Source organism: Gavia stellata, chromosome 10 (assembly GCF_030936135.1).
Source record: "Gavia stellata isolate bGavSte3 chromosome 10, bGavSte3.hap2, whole genome shotgun sequence".
Taxonomy (NCBI): Eukaryota; Metazoa; Chordata; class Aves; order Gaviiformes; family Gaviidae; genus Gavia; species Gavia stellata.
In genome coordinates this window covers 35,179,662-35,196,074 of record NC_082603.1, presented here as the reverse complement: position 1 = coordinate 35,196,074, position 16,413 = coordinate 35,179,662, and positions in this window count along the sequence as shown.

The window sequence follows — 16,413 nt, the reverse complement described above, 5'->3', positions numbered from 1 at the left end:
GCATTTCAAACTCCCTTTTCTTTTGGGCTTCATCTGGCAAACAGCTACACACCTTGAAAACTGAGTTTCCCATCCTCACCTCGGCTGGAGCTGTTCAGCCTGAGCCTGCACTCATCACCCACAATATCTGCATTGCTAACAGCAAAGCACCGCTTTCACATCCACAGTCCTAATCCCACAATAAATAGGCTTTTTTGCAAATAAAGTCATTGCCAAGTAGCATACTATCTGGCTCTGCTCTGTTTAACTGCATAATTTGCTAGGACTGAATTACTATAGCCTGTATTAAATGTTGAGATTATTGAACATGTGCTTGTACTGAATTAATATTTTATCGCTCCTGGGTCCTGTGTGGGCTGGCTGTTCTCCTGGAGTGCTTTAGTACCATGGAAACGTTGGGAGATATTTTCTCTTAATTGCATGAATGGTTGACAGATAACAGTACAGTACCATGGAATTAAGACCCGATTGCTGATGAATTCTGATGAGCTGCTACACTGTTTCTGTTGTTTTAATTTTATTTTTAAACCTGGCAACATCTGTCTTTGTCCATTATAATTTCTGAAAGCTTTAATGTCAGTAGGTAATGTATCTGTATGACAGGTAGCATATAATTACCACAACTACAACTCAGAGGTGAACCCTTTAAACCTAAAAGAGAATTTCAGTTAAGAAAGAAAAGAATAAAAATCTCGAGTGATCAAAAACTCTAATGAAATGCTCTTTTCCTTTTAATTTGTATTTTTATGGCAAGGCTAATTCTCTAAAACCAAGGGGTTATTTAGAATTGTCAAGAAAATACTGTTTAAGCACTATTATTCAAAACTACTGTCAGCAAATTGTCAGGTATTGGTTATAACTATTGTCAGGTAGCTGGTTATAAATCAACTTTTTGTATTTCTCAGGTTAGAATTGCTCAATATCTTGTAGGACAGAGCTCTAGAAATCACTGAGCATTATTATATAATGAAGCAGTTTCACAGAGTGCCTTTTTTGTTTTAAGCATAGTTTGTGCTGCATGATTCACCCTACTGTAACTGTTCAGGATGCATACTACATCTTCGCAAAAATATTTCATCTGCCCTTTCTCTGCACCACTTACAGGGTGTTGCTGAAGTATCCCATGTACATTTGCCCCACATCCTGTGACTTTGATGAATATGAGCCAGCAGTGTGCCCAGGTGGCCAAGAAGGCCAACGGCATCCTGGCCTGTATCAGAAATGGTGTGGGCAGCAGGAGCAGGGAGGGGATCGTGCCCCTGTACTCGGCGCTGGTGAGGCCACACCTCGAATGCTGTGTTCAGTTTTGGGCCCCTCACTCCAAGAAGGACCTTGAGGTGCTGGAGCGTGTCCAGAGAAGGGCGACGGAGCTGGTGAGGGGTCTGGAGCACAAGTCTGATGAGGAGCGGCTGAGGGAGCTGGGGTTGTTCAGTCTGGAGAAGAGGAGGCTGAGGGGAGACCTCATCGCTCTCTACAACTGCCTGAAAGGGGGTTGTGGGGAGGTGGGTGTTGGTCTCTTCTCCCAAGTGACAAGTGATAGGACAGGAGGAGATGGCCTCTAGTTGCTCCAGGGGAGGTTCAGGCTGGATATTAGGAGAAATGTCTTTCCTGAGAGAGTGGTGAAGCACTGGAAGAGGCTGCCCAGGGAGGTGGTGGAGTCACCATCGCTGGAGGTGTTCAAGGAAGGTGTGGACGTGGCACTGCGGGACACGGTTTAGTGGTGGACTTGGCAGGGTTAGGTTAACAGTTGGACTCGATGACCTTAAAGGAGCTTTCCAACCTTACCAATTCTATGATAACAAATTGTAGTAATTATCCCTAACAATACAAACAAAAGGCAACTGCATTCTGCAAATGAGTTGACATATAGTATCAAAACTAAGCACAGCAACAATCCCTTTCCAATGCCCCAACAAATATCTACTGCCAGCACTTGCAGTTGAATAGACAAGCGTCACAGTGCGCTGGAAGGCTGATGATACACGGACAGCAAGCTCCCCAGAGCACCTTCCACTCACAAATACAGCAGCATTTTCCTGAAGTATGCTTGCTTCAGCTTGTCACCTCTGGGTTTGGGACTAGAGAGTTTAGCCTGCTCTTGGAGTTGATTGGACTGGTGTCTATCAGAATCAGAACAAGAAACAACTGGTTTGTGGATTGGTTTTAGTTTTAATTAATTTTCACAGGAATCTCATGTAACCAGGAAGTTATATTCCTTAAGACATCAGAAATCATGTAATGAATTCTGCTAAATTGCATAAAGTTTTTGCCATTTTGTAAGAACAGAGCATTAAGTGTTATATCACCAAAGCTGTGGCTGAGTCTTAGCCCCCAATTAAACACCAGTCTAAATCCATACTCTGAATCTAACCTGCACCCATATACTGTTTCAAGGATCCACTGCTCCTCAAAACTTTTCTTGGCACTTCAAAAACATACCAAGCTCTAAAGTATTTTCAAAATACTTCCCTGATTTTAATCAGAGCACATATGGAGAAACTGAACTCTGTCTATAGGTGACAGACCAATAGTCTGGAAGGGATCAACAGACTTTTATTCACCCTGCCCATATAAGAGTAGAGAAACAGAGCACACATGATAAAGGGGCAAGTTTGAAAGCTGGGAGATTGTTTGGTCATTGTGCCCACTTGTTTCACCATCTCTGACAGAGACTCAAGGAGTCCTTATATAAGAAACCAAATTATATTATGCCATTTATCATTAATACAATATGCCACTAGAAGCTTCCAGTAAAACTTCTTTGGTTTTGGTTTTTAAATGAGATGGATTTGAGCCAAATGCTAGATTTTAAATGAGGCCTTTCTGAAAACCAGTGCAATTCCAGTTCTCACCTTGGGTTTAGATCCAATTTTATCTCTGTGCGCTTTTTTAAATATGCAGTGGTAAAGCCTGGATCTACTCAGGACTTCAAATTTCTAGTGTTCCAAAATCCAGGTTTGAGCCACTCTGAACTCATCTCTGCTACCAGTGAGGGAGAGCATCTAAACAAAGCCTTTAGGAAAAGTAGACTACTGTATATCCATTCCTCCCTCCATTCCCCACATCACCAGGCAGCTCCTTACAGACTAGAGCAGGAACAGCATCCACCTCTCCATCTAGAGGAGGCAGGACACTGTCCTACAGGTGCTGCTGACCCCAGTGGTAGCAGGACATAGTCCAGGTTGCCTACTTCCATAATACTCCTCCTTTTTGCACTGGTGATACAACAGCACAATTAGATTAGTAAAAACACACTCAGATCCAGTGCTGCTGGATCCTCACACTCTTGGCTTCTAGAGAGCCAAAGGCAACAGGCCTGTATTTTCTATCACAGGTGCCCCATACACAAACACACACACGTTTACTGCAGCTAGATTTACATGGAGCTGCACAAATGGCACAGGCTCTCCGGCCGCAGGAAGGCACAAGTGACAGCAACGCAGCCCAGCTGCCTATTGACCAAGGGTCTCCAGCCCCCTGCGAGAGCTGCATGCATTCCTGCTGCCAGCAGTCCTGGAGATCACACTCTCCCACATCTGGTTCCTGCATGCTTTCCTTTGAAAACAACAAGACAGCATTTGAAAAACAGCTAAATTCAGTAAAGCAAGAGCTAAACATGGCCATGATAATTTCATAATACATCCTTTTATTCTCTACAGTTATTAAGAAAGTGACACCATTATCTATATTTTTAAAACACATTAAACTACCTTTAAAATGCTCATCTGCTGAGGGAAGAGTTTGATTTACCATGAGAGTTATGGCCCAAGCAGAAGAAAAGCTTTTCATGAGCCCAACAAGCAAGTTCTATCATTAGTTAAACTGCAGCCATTTCTCCTGCATTTACAGGATTGTAGGTAAACATGTATTTAGGAATTGTCACTCTCCTGTGGGGGAAGCCTCCCCAGAATAATAGTTTCCTATTTTCTTAAAAATTTCATCTATATGAGGACAGAAGAGTCATGATCTAAAGGCTTCAGAAGCTGAACTGCCCAAATCTGGCACTTCTAAGAAGAAATGTTCAAAGTGTTGCACAGTGTTTAACTTGCATTGAAATCAAGAGTAACTGTGAAGCTAAATCCTTGCGCGTGCTTTGAAAGTGCAGGATTAATGTAAATACTGCACAGCTTTGTCTGATCTCAAGTAGAAAAGTGTTTAACACTGTATAGCTTCTCTCCAACCTGAATTCAGATTACAGATTTAAGGAGCATTCTGTCAGCTCCTTTGCACAACCTCCATTAACAGCAATGTTAACGCCCTGCAAACAATAATGCTAACATTAATGAAAAATTATTGCACAAATGGAGAAACAGACCCCTTTGGGTGAAAAGCAGAGCTCAGTGCAGTGATTAGCCTGTGGACATCTATGACAAATAGTCGGGCAAAGCAGACATTTGTTCCACACACATGAAGCTGAAAATACACATAACTGGCAATGCAGAAGCGTGACTCCCTCAGATTGCTCTTTGAATATATAAATGTGCGTAGTTGGGCACATTTCCACCAGCATCATTCAAGTTTAAATCAAATAAGTTTTCAGCATATTACTATACCACTTCTGGCATTGCTGATCTGCATACGTGTATTTCATCTAAAATTAGAGTGGTTGGAAGTGCGTTATCAGGGGTGGAGGGGGAAATGGGCTGACAAGAACAGGTACTGAGCTAATTACAGATGGGGCTGGTTGTATTTCCTGTTACAGAGATTGCTCAACACTAGAGACTGGGTCTTTTTAAGAAAGAGGTCCATCAGAAAATGGGAACAGTGATGAAATAGCAAACATTCTACTTCACATGGAAAAGAGAGTGCCTATAATTTTTAAATACAAGCCCAGAGGGAAAAACTTCACTCTCCTAAAGCAGCATTTAACCTGGAGTTCAGGCACTTGTACAAGACAGATGAGAGCTCCTAGGTGGACAAGGACATAACCTCCATCTACTAGAATCTCTACACTACTAACTATTCTGGACAGGATGTCTCCAAGTCATTCCTGTTGGACTGTTCTACTGCTCAAATACTCACCAGGCCAGAAACAGAAGCTGAGGAGAAGCCAAGGCATGAATATCTCAGACTGGCTAGACAAAGAGATTAGAACAACAGAATTTTGAAGGAAAGTTACACTTGAGGCATATGCCTAAGGTGAGAAGAGCCAGACTTCAGAAATGGACACAAAGGTTTGTATTTATTAGGGTACACTATCAAATGGGGTCCAACGTGAGACTACTACAAGTTCCCTGCTGTCCTCTGGAGCAGTTCCCAGCTCCATCATGTTGATCTCTTTGCAGATTTGTCCTCCTTCATCCTTCCTAGGCGCTCTGGTAACTCACAGGAGTCTTCCTAAACCAATTATTCACACAGATAGGGCCAAGTCCTTCATCCTCTCTTCTCAGCCGCCCCAACAGCTGGCACTAAACCTGGAGCAGTCCTAGAATGTCTTCACATTCTCAAGCTCATCAGCTCAGTTAATGGTCAAGCAATTCTTTCGGTCTATCAAAATCTGCTCTGCTGAAATGGAGAACTTATATTTAGCCTTCTATTTAAACAAAATAACCTACTATTGCATGAAGGTCATTTTTAACAACAAGCTCCAACAATTTTAGAATAGCATCTCCCCTTTTTGAGTCAGTGAATATTTTAAAAAATCATTGGCTAGAAACTGAGTAGTTGTAATCTGATATAAAGGATACCAGCTGATAATAGTGTACAGTGACCTAGAAAAAAATTAAAGACTGATATTTTTGTCCATAGCTTACAAGCAAATTAAGGACAAAAATTTGAAAAGTTTAACTCCATGCAACTAATTCAAACCCCACTCATAGCAAATTACACCGCAGCGTTGCTATGAGTCTGTGGCAAGTATGCAAGAGTTGCATTGACAGAATGCTCATGAAAAAGTACTGTCAGTGCTAGAGCCTGCACAGTGAGGATAATGCTGTCCCTGACCCCAAAGAGGGAACAGTTACAAAAATGCCTTCTTTTTGAATGCATATTGAAATGAACTTTCATATTAATGCAACAGAGTACACATGACAAGCAGTATCATCAACTGCACAGTGCTTTATTTTAGCTTTACAAGAACTAGCACATATGCTATGAAGATCAGAATCATTAGGCAATGTAATTAAAGCACAAGTGAACAGCTTCCTTGGGGCAATGAGGCAAGGGAGGGACAGCAGCAAAGGCCTCAACAGCAGCCCTCTCTCTTGTCAGAAGCAGGGGTACCAGCATGTTAATTGTGTGAATATCTATCAAGCCTCTCACTTCCTCAGCGCATTAATCCTGTCCTTGTTTCACATGGCCAATTTGTTCCTACCATCTTCCTGCCAGGATTTTTCTTAGAGCCTGTTGTTCCTAATCAAATCATGGTGATTTTCAAGTGGTTTCCTTTTATTTAGGAGATTTCATTTTTTCTGCACTAACCCTCAAAAAATACTCACATAAATGAGGTCTACCTTCTGGAAGCTTTCTGCATATACATCACCTACGGATCAGGAAGAAATATAGTAATAGGGACACCAAAATCACAGAGGAAGGAGATGAACAGAGCTGGTTGCTACAGAATAGACTTTTTGTATTGTCCCTTATCTTCTGCCAGTGCTGCCAGCCCAGGCAGCTACTTGCGCAGATGCTCCGGGACTCCCTCCACATGGTCTCAACATGCCTGGCCACCCATTCTCCTTGCCAAGAGGCAAGGGAGGGGACCAGAGAACCAGGGAGGGGACAGAAGCAGGCAAGGGCTGTCATTGTGGCTATTGCTTCCTCCTTTTGCCCAAGGGGGTACTCTGTTTTCAAGTAGGACAAAAATCAGAGGATTATTTCAAGGTCAACAGTTTTACAGTGTTCATGAGAAACCCAACTAGAGGTGGCACCTGCTCTTACCACTAAGCTACAGCACACAGGAAGCTTTCAGAGCAAGACTAACAAGGGATGGAAGAGCACATGCCACGTCAGTGGAAAAAACTGTAAAAGTGACTAGAATCAAGCGTTTTTAAAAATCTGAATTCCTACTTGAGCTCCTGCTCTAAATCCCAGCCTGTAAACACAGACAGCTAAGGACTTCTGGATTTCAAAGACTTTTCAATTACCTCTTTTTCCTCATAGTCATCTTTGGCTACTTCCCACACTTTCAGGAAGGCTTTCATATCCTTACAGGGCCTGCAAGATATTTGGCCAAGGAGATCTGGACCATATCAGCCTACTTCAGGAGCTCAGAGACCACACTCAGCAGCTACTACTACCTCTGTCTGCTACTGAGCATCACTGCATGAATCACTCTCCCTGAGCAAGACTGTTACCAGGCTGCCAAGTAAGATATCTTTGCAGATTTCAGCCTGTGCCAACAGGAATTTGAACTAATACGTTCCTCATAACATGATGCTTAAACCACCTTTTTACAAGCAAAAACTTTAATTTTATAAAACTATGCCTAATGACTCAAAGTGATCATAAGTTACCTTTGAAAAAAAAGACGGGCTCATCTCTTTTTCCCCTATGGGGACAAATCACAGAATCACTAAGGTTGGAAAAGACCTGTCAGATCATCAAGTCCAACCATCAACTAACACCACCATGCCCACTAAACCATGTCCCACAATGCCTCCCACAAAGTAGCAATAGACCACCAAATACAGTGAAAATACTAGACACAAAGGATGGGAAGCTGGCAATAATAGCCTTGCTACTGTACAATGGATCTGTCGTATATTGGCAACAAAGTACTATTACATCCCGGCTGCAAAAGTAACAAGAAAACTGCACGAACATTATTAAAAATCAACATGTTATCATTATGTTGCATTTAACAAATAAAGCCGTTTTCATTGCTCCAGCTGGTCTTAGGAACAACTTTTCCGGATTAAGAAAAAAGCAACACCACCACCGTGTGGCAGAAATCAACCATATCACAAAAACGTGACCAAGAAAAGCAGTCCTTGAATCCAGAATAGCAAGGGCTTGCTCCATTTTCTTTTTAATTAATCAGACATCCTACAGCAGGTTCCCGAATACACTTGAAGCAAGCAAGGTTTCATATGGATATATACAGACTTCTATTTTCTCCCTGTGCAGTACAGGTCATCATACTTTAAACCCAGAGTCATGGATTACCTGTCTGCTTTGACTTTCTAGACTACATTGCAGTCATCCCCAAACCTCATTACATTTTTCAGGTATTAACAGATACAAGACTACAGCTACCATACAAAGCTACACCCGTACCTTTGGGGGAAATGGGGAACATACACTATCAACCAGCCACCAGTGGAATTTTAAGGTTGGAGCAGGGATAGACTGTGGCCCTACAGTTCACCAGTTGGTTTTAATATTGACCACATTCTTCCAAGAAGCTGGGTAGAAACAGGCTCTTTTCAAAGCTTTGCTTCAAATTACAATAAAGCATTCTCTGAACAGGATGGAAACAACAACTCACACACAGTAATTAGGAAATGAGCTTTCCTAGCTGCAGCAGTCCCAGGCAGAAGGCTTGCTCTGGGTCAGCTTCCAAGGAGCTCCACCTACTCCAGGGGGTCCCAGCACTGCAATTTCCCCTCCCCAACAGAGGACCGTCTGTCTGTCCAGGCACATATCTCCCCTCCAGCCAGAGCTCACAGCAAAGCTGCCTGCATGCAACTCCTTGAGCCCTCATATGCTAAAATGTACATTTACCTCATCTCAGGCCTAGTGATTACTCACCAGTGTGAAACATATCCCGATGTGCTTTGATCCAGGAGACTAACCAGGCAGTAAATCCTAGTGATTTCCTATCTCATGCATGAACTTCCCAAACATCTCCACAGAAATCTGTAGTATTTGAAAAGACCACGGGCTATTCGCAAGAACAATTTGTGCTTTGTATTTTCTTGATATGTTCTCTTATTGGCTTTTTCAAGCTGTTTGGATCTTCCGAGTCTTTTTACTAGGTCAAGAGATAACTGTATTTCAAATTTTTAATTAAAACAGCACAGCCTCAGATGATGGAAGCAGCACAACTAAGGCCAGCAGTAACAACCTTAAGGCTGTGTGCTTGCAAAAGCTACTCACTTTGTGCTGGAGTCCTTTAGACACTCCAGGAGATCTAGGAAAATCCTGAAAAATCTTTGTAAATATTTAGTTATATTTCTAGTGATCAAGACAGTTTCTTCCTTGGTTTCTGCCAACATCCCCTTTTCCCGACTGCTGTTTAACATGCCTGACAGCTGCCACCTTCCACTCAAGGAACATCTGCATTTCAGAGACTTGGGGGGAATGAGTGAAGCACCAAGAATCATCGAGATGAATGCCTGAAAACATGTACGATATTCATGGTTCCCCACTGCTTCCAAATACCATCACAATGAAAACTATAGTCTGAGCATTCTCCCCTTGTGATATAAGTACCTGCCTTTTCCTAACAGCCAGGAGTCATGAATACATATGGTAAGTCAACCATACTCCATATGTGATCCCATCCTTTGATCTTTTGAGCAACTGGCTTCCAAATTGCCAGACTATGAAGCATTTTAATGTATACTTTGTACAGATGGTTACGACCAAATGAATGATTTAGTAACAGAGTGTTTGGAGTAAACCAATTGAGTAAAACTGCAGAGGGCATGTGCAATCAGGCTAGATTTGAGCAACAGCTGCTACACATTTGTAGAATAATAGATCTGATGAACTAATTTGTGAGAAAAACTGGGCACAGCTGTGATGCAGCTCACATATGAAAAGCAACAAATTGTAAGCAACTGCATAAAAGGATTGTTTTTCAGACCAACTTCACTCAAACAGCATGTAGTTGGTTTGGGGTTTTGTTTTTTTTTTTAATTAAATAGTTTGGTGGACAAGGAAACCAGGGAGAAAATGCCTATATCTGAAATAACTGCTATTTAAAAGTATGTAGCAGAGTCAGCAAATCAGTTTTCTTTTAAAGTACAGGAGTAATTCAATCGAGTTCAATAAAAACCATGTGAACAAATAGACACATTGAAGGCAAATTCTGCGTTTTTCCAGAGAAACACCATAGATCAGAATTCTTAGCATACTAAGTACAGATATTAAGTTATCAGGGCAAACTTCCATTTGCTGTTACACCCAAAAGGAAGCTACAGTTTGCACCTTCCCACCCGGCCTTCTAAAAATCATCTCAAGAGTGGATGTCACACAATACAGGAGTCACAAGATTTGCACAAAGCCATTAGAGAAGCATGTGCCAATGGATTATTACAGATTCAGTGCCATATAAACGTAACTGCACCGAAAGTTATCAGTAAAGTAGCATACAATTAAAACTATCTTTTAAAAAGTTAGAGTTGAAATAATATTGTTTCATCAGGAGTACATTTCCACTAAGCAAAGCCAAAACCAAATTACACAGACACACATGATATTGGATCAATAGAAATTATAAGATGAGCTTAAAAATAAATTCCATAGAAAGAGGCCTTGGTGAATTGAAACAGCACCGATTATCACTTTATAGCATCACCCCTTAACTACAGCTTGCCATATGAATGAGGCCACCTCCCCTGTGCTGGGAGGCTGCCTAGCTAGCAGCCCCCGCACCGTACTGATGTATGGGGTCAGCCCATTTGAGCAGCAGGACTCTGCATTGTTTCCTTCCTTTCTTCACTTTATAAGGAGCTACAATTCTCTACTCATCCTTACTCCCTTTCCAGAAAAAAGCTGATTAAAAACCCATGTAATTAGCTGTTTTCCCTCTATTTTCACCTGTTTTCTTTTACTCAGAAAGTAAAAGGATGTCCAGCCTTCCTAGATGAAGTTGTTGGATAATTTGAGGTATCACCAGTTTTTCATTTCATCACATATTTTCAAAGAGTAATAGATTAGCATAAGCAAGAATAGCAAAAGGCGCTGACAGTTTCATAAATCCAAATAACAAGGGATTTTTTTTAATTATTATAGCTGTAACCAAGATTATTTGAGAAATGCTTTTCAGAGGGAAGATAAATACCCAAACAGGAGGAAATTCCTCTGGAGGGAAGAGAGCACCCAGATAGATCTGTGCTTCAGTGAATGGGCTGGATCCCACACCAAGGAAGTACATACTACCAACACAGCAGAGTGAGCAAGCAGCTTTGGTGCTCATCCTGCACACCTGAGCTAGCAAGAAGCAAACTCAGCTGAATCCCTTGACTGACCTATACTTATCCACTATTTAATTAAGTCTTAAGCCAAATGACTGGGGAAGAAAAAGCACAAGTTATTTAACATATCATGATGCAGTATATAAGAAACCCTTTGACAGGACAACAAATAATATATGAAAGGCAAAGCAAAAGGGCTTTAATTTAGGATTGGTTCAAAAATACCTCAAGCCTCACACCATCTGTATTAATTAAGTGTGTTTGAAGCCAGGACTTCTCATGTCTATACATGCAAAGGCTTTATTTACAGCTAAAAATTCAGATACATAGTTAGTTACCAATACTTAACAATCTCAGGTATAGCAGCTGAAATAGATACTGCTATGTCATTTTTGTATGCAATATCTTTGTAGCCTATTAAAAATGAAGCAGGTTTTCATTAAAGCTGCAGCCTTCGTCTAAGATGGTTGCAAGCACTAGTTGTTAATTATAGATTAAACATTTCTGCAAGACTTTGAAACTAACCCAAATAAACTGAGCTCTAAGCTCACTATTTCTGAAAATTCAAAGATCACACAACTTCATACACATTTTAATTGTTTGCACATATTTAACATTACATTAGTTTTCTCTTGCAAAAGGGCTCTCCGTCACATCACCCTATAGTAGTATAACACTCATCTTACAACTATTCCTGCTATAGCTACCTATACTGTTACACACAATTCTCTCATCCCCTTGATAGATTTTTTCTTCTATAACAATTAATAACAACAAATAGATGGCTGTTAATTGATTGTTATTTCTACATTAACAGTGTTCCAAACATGCCTTCTTAACATTTTTATTCAGTTCAAAATTCAGAGCTATTTTAAGAGGCATCTACATTCTTGAAGAAATAATATAAACACAAATTGAACTCCTACAAGGTTAAGGGATCATATGTCCATAAAAACTGATATTATTAAAGACTCCAAAGTTTTTCTTTATTACTTGTAAAAAACATCAGCACATTTTCACAAACCACTGCAGAAGAGCTATATAGAACCTTGAGCTAGAGAAACAGGACTAAGACTAATGAGGGAACTGAGTAACATTTTCCTACCTGGTATCACAATAGCTTAGTAATCTCAGGGACCACAATCAGACACACTGCTAGAAAAACTCCATCAGGAAACACCTCAAGCAGGTCTGAGAGCAGATGCTATGCTTTATAGACCATGCATTACTTCCGACAACCAACCCACCAGCGGGGAAGTGACCCCACCCCTCCGCAGATGGGATCCAAACTGTATTTAGCAGAAGATGGGGATGAAGGGCAGAGTCCTGAGCAGCTCACGGGGCTCTTGTTAACTCATTAAGAAGGCAGGCAGCTAGGTAAATGCCTTGGATGATGAGAACATTTAGTGAGAACAGGTGCAGGGTATTTCTCAGTATTTGCAAGGCACAAGCAGAACAGGATGCTGATCCATCATCATTCAGAGGAAAGAAAATAATACAGTGCTCAGGTTGCTTGTGTTTAGAGGGTGATGGTACACAGAATTCCTCAATGTTTGTGGGAGAGAGGAAAGTGCTTGGGGATCCTGAGTTACTGAGGGGTAGAGCAGGGGATCTCAAGTAAGAGCAGGATTTATCCTACTTGTTTGGTTTTTGTACACTACTGCATAAAACCTCCCCTCTAAGTGGCTTTTTGTACAACCTACTGACTCTACATGGGGTAAAGTTCAGCAGCAGTAGAAAAACCAAGATTATTCTTTTCTCTCAAATTCTCACATGCACATTTTTATTATAACCTTCACAGGCATTCTCCTCTATTCTTCCCATGCTAATCCTTCTGAAAAGTGTCTGTACTGTCACTGTAAAAGTACAGTCATTCCACCTCCAGAAAGCAGCAAATCAGCTGAAATGTTGTTATCTGAAAGCTAGTGAATTCCACACAATTGCTTTTCTAAGAAAAAATTTATTGTAATGAAATGATGGTAATTGCCACAGTTTGTCTTCAGTGTGGATTTTTCCCCCAGGCGCATTCTGCCTGGATTAGATTCTTTGTCTATAATATGTTGCTCTTATAAAGTCTGCACTACACATTAAAAAAAAAAAAAAAAAGCCAGCCCTCACTGTTTAATATCCTCAAAGAATGATGCATAATGTTCTTGGGGAAAAAAACAAAATTGCTTAAATGTTTCATCTGGAAATGTGAACAGCTGAGTTCTTACCTTGTTCTCTCAATGACAGACACAATGAGAACTTTGCATTAAGGACACACGTATCTTTCAACTGTTACGCATTTTCATGCTTCTTGTTTCCTTTCACTAAATACCAGGCAATTTGTTTCACCTACTGTAAATACAGAAGCTATCACCCTAAAATCAAAATTTAAACAGAGGCGCATGAAAGAATAGCAGCAGTGCATTAGCAAAGCATGCTTCTGAAATGTTCACAGCACTTTACAAACACTGCGCTGGGCCCCACTCTTAGCTCTCCTGCTGACTGTGCTTACACCAGCAAATTCAAAGACTTCGATTCTTCATCACTGCTCCCAATTGTCCCAGCAGCAGTATTGTCATGGCTGCTATTACAATCGTATATGCTTTACCTCACCAGAGATTAAAAACAAAACTTAGCTGTGGTAAAGTCATAAACACAGGGACCAAAGAAAAGTCCTGCGGGGTCAACTGTTGCGTCTGTTTCGGGATGGGGGCCTGGTATCTGTGTTGGTTTGGACACAGGCTACTGAATTTTCTTTCACTGGAAGCTCAAAGCGTGCAGCCTGTGCAGGGCTGGCACGCCAAGTCCTGCCAAGGCTCCAGGCTCCGGTCACTGCAACACTTCCAAGGGGACGCGCACCGCATTCACGGCATCATCCTCCCAAACCAAGTGGAATACATATTTGTAAATGTATACGTATTTGTATTCCTTAATGACAAATACAGAAAGCTTATGTTATCACTAGCAGCCTCCACAATCTATTGCCTTATGTTTTAAAGTCACCTTCTATTTGAACTTAAGGGCAAGAATGTTAATTCAGCTGCACTAAACATCAGGAGATCAATATTAAGTACTTCAAATTAGCTTTATTCCTATGTCTAAAACTAGTAAAACAAAGACTACAGCATATACAGCGCACTCCTCTTCTGTTTAGTAACACACACAGTGAAAAACAATCCAGAGGGACAGACATAACCTTGATATTTTAAATGAACTCTATTGATCTCTATTTATCTTACCTTCTACTGTTTCTAGTAGCAGACACCAACATCAAACAATCCCAAAGGAGAAACAAAAAATAATGCTTTACTTTTCCCATTACTTTTCTTCATGTGTTTTGCAGAACTTTGTATGTGAAGAGTTACACTGATGCTCTCCTATAGCTAAGCTGGGTTGGTATTTGTACAGGTATGCACTAGGTATTTAGTATTCTCTAATGAGAATAAAGGAAAGAAAAACGCTGAAAGATAAGGAAATCTCATTGTAAAGCTATAAAACTGGCTCTAAGAATAATTTTAGTGACCTGAAGGTACTCTCCAATCATTTTAAAAGACTGCTTGTATTTCCAGTTGATTGCATCTATTCACAACTGCGTAGTGATAAAAGTACAGAACACGTGCCTCTGTGTAGTCATTTTTCTTTCAGTAGGGAAACCTACAAGCAAGAATAGAATTGAAATTGAATTGTAAAAGCAGAAAGAACTCTAGCTTTTGTCTCCTAGGAAATTAATTAAAACACTCTAGGCTACAACAGTATAACACTGCTTACACTAGTATGAAGAAGATTGACTGTAATGTTTCCCAGACTACTCCAGTTATCACTTTTACTGTATTTGCCAGACACATCCCTAAAATCTCTTTACTTGATCTAAGATATAAAGTTTTACAAAATGTATTAGATCACCTCTAGGCAGTGGGTTGAATGCAAATACATAAAGCATTATATTTTTTTAAATGACCTGAGAGAGGGAGTATGGGAAGTAATCCATAGTGAAACAGTTGTAGTCATCACTTTCTGCAGGTTTTACTCATGGAAATTTCCCGAAGATAATCAGTAAATTGATTTATACTTTTGAACTGGTTCAGAGCCTGGGTCACTGGAAAAATCAATACCACTTTCTATCTTGGCCACCACTCATCAAGCAATTTTGTTAGAAAGGAAAACAGGAGGTGAGTTGTTGAAATATGTAAGTGATGAAGAGCATCTGTGAAGTTTTTGAATATAGTGAGAGGATCCACATCATCTTCTAATCAGATGCAAAATGTAAGTGAAATAACACAGCTTCACTGAATTTTGAATTGTTTGCTATACTGACTCACTAAGTCAACAACTGCTGGCTTACCAGCAGGTGCTACACCTCACAGATCTCACAGAAGTTTCTAGGAGCCAGCTTTGACTGGCTGCTGCTACTCATTACTTAAGCATATAAAAGCAGAACAGCCAGCCCTCCCTTGGCAGGGTATGTGGCTGAGAAATGGGTTTCCTCAGTACTGCTCTAGTCCTAGGCATATTGGGTGGCACTATCTAGGTTGCTGCAGGTTTTGTGCTTTAGCTTTCTAGTTCTGTTCTTTTTTTCCTGCGTTGCAGCTTTAGGTCTTACTGCTTAAATCCTCTTGATGTGCTGGTGTGTTTTCTCCCAGCAGTGATGTTTTTATCCCTTCTTATAAAAGTGTCTGAGGTATTTGTGTGTCTTTATTGACTATAAAAGAAGTTTAAGTGATGAGCCTAAAATGTCTGAGCAATGGATAGCTATATCAAAGTGAGATAAAACACTTGTGGGGTATTTATAGGTCCCAGGTTACAAGTATGCTTGGTCTACAGGTCCTGAGAAAGGGAATGTTTGGGGGGAAAAAACAGCCTAAAAAAGGTATGCTATTGGAATGTTTGTTAGGGGGTTTTCTTGGTTGGTTTTTTTTTTTTTTGGTGGGGTGAGAGGGGTCCTCTATTATACCTGTATCTGTAGGAAATCCACAGGATGTGACAGGGCAGTTGAAAGAATGCGCTTGCTTCTGAAAGCAGTTAGTGTATGTGTTCAGGCAGTTGTGTGTAAGGTATGTGCTCGTCTCACAGGACCTAAGGAATGCATAAGCCACACCTGCCTCTTGAAGTGCTCTCTGTGAAAACACTCTAAAAACCAAGTTAAGTCATGTAACACACGTTAGCTTTTTTCCCTCATCTTAACAAATAACCAAGGTGAGTTTCTGAGAAGATGCAAGCTTTTAAACCTCTGTTCAGGACTGACCTGTGGCTGTTGTATGTGCTTGTACGTGGCTTCTACCACACTCCGCTACTCCATGCCTGCTGGGAAGGCAGGTATCTCAGCCAAGGGATACAGCTGTCA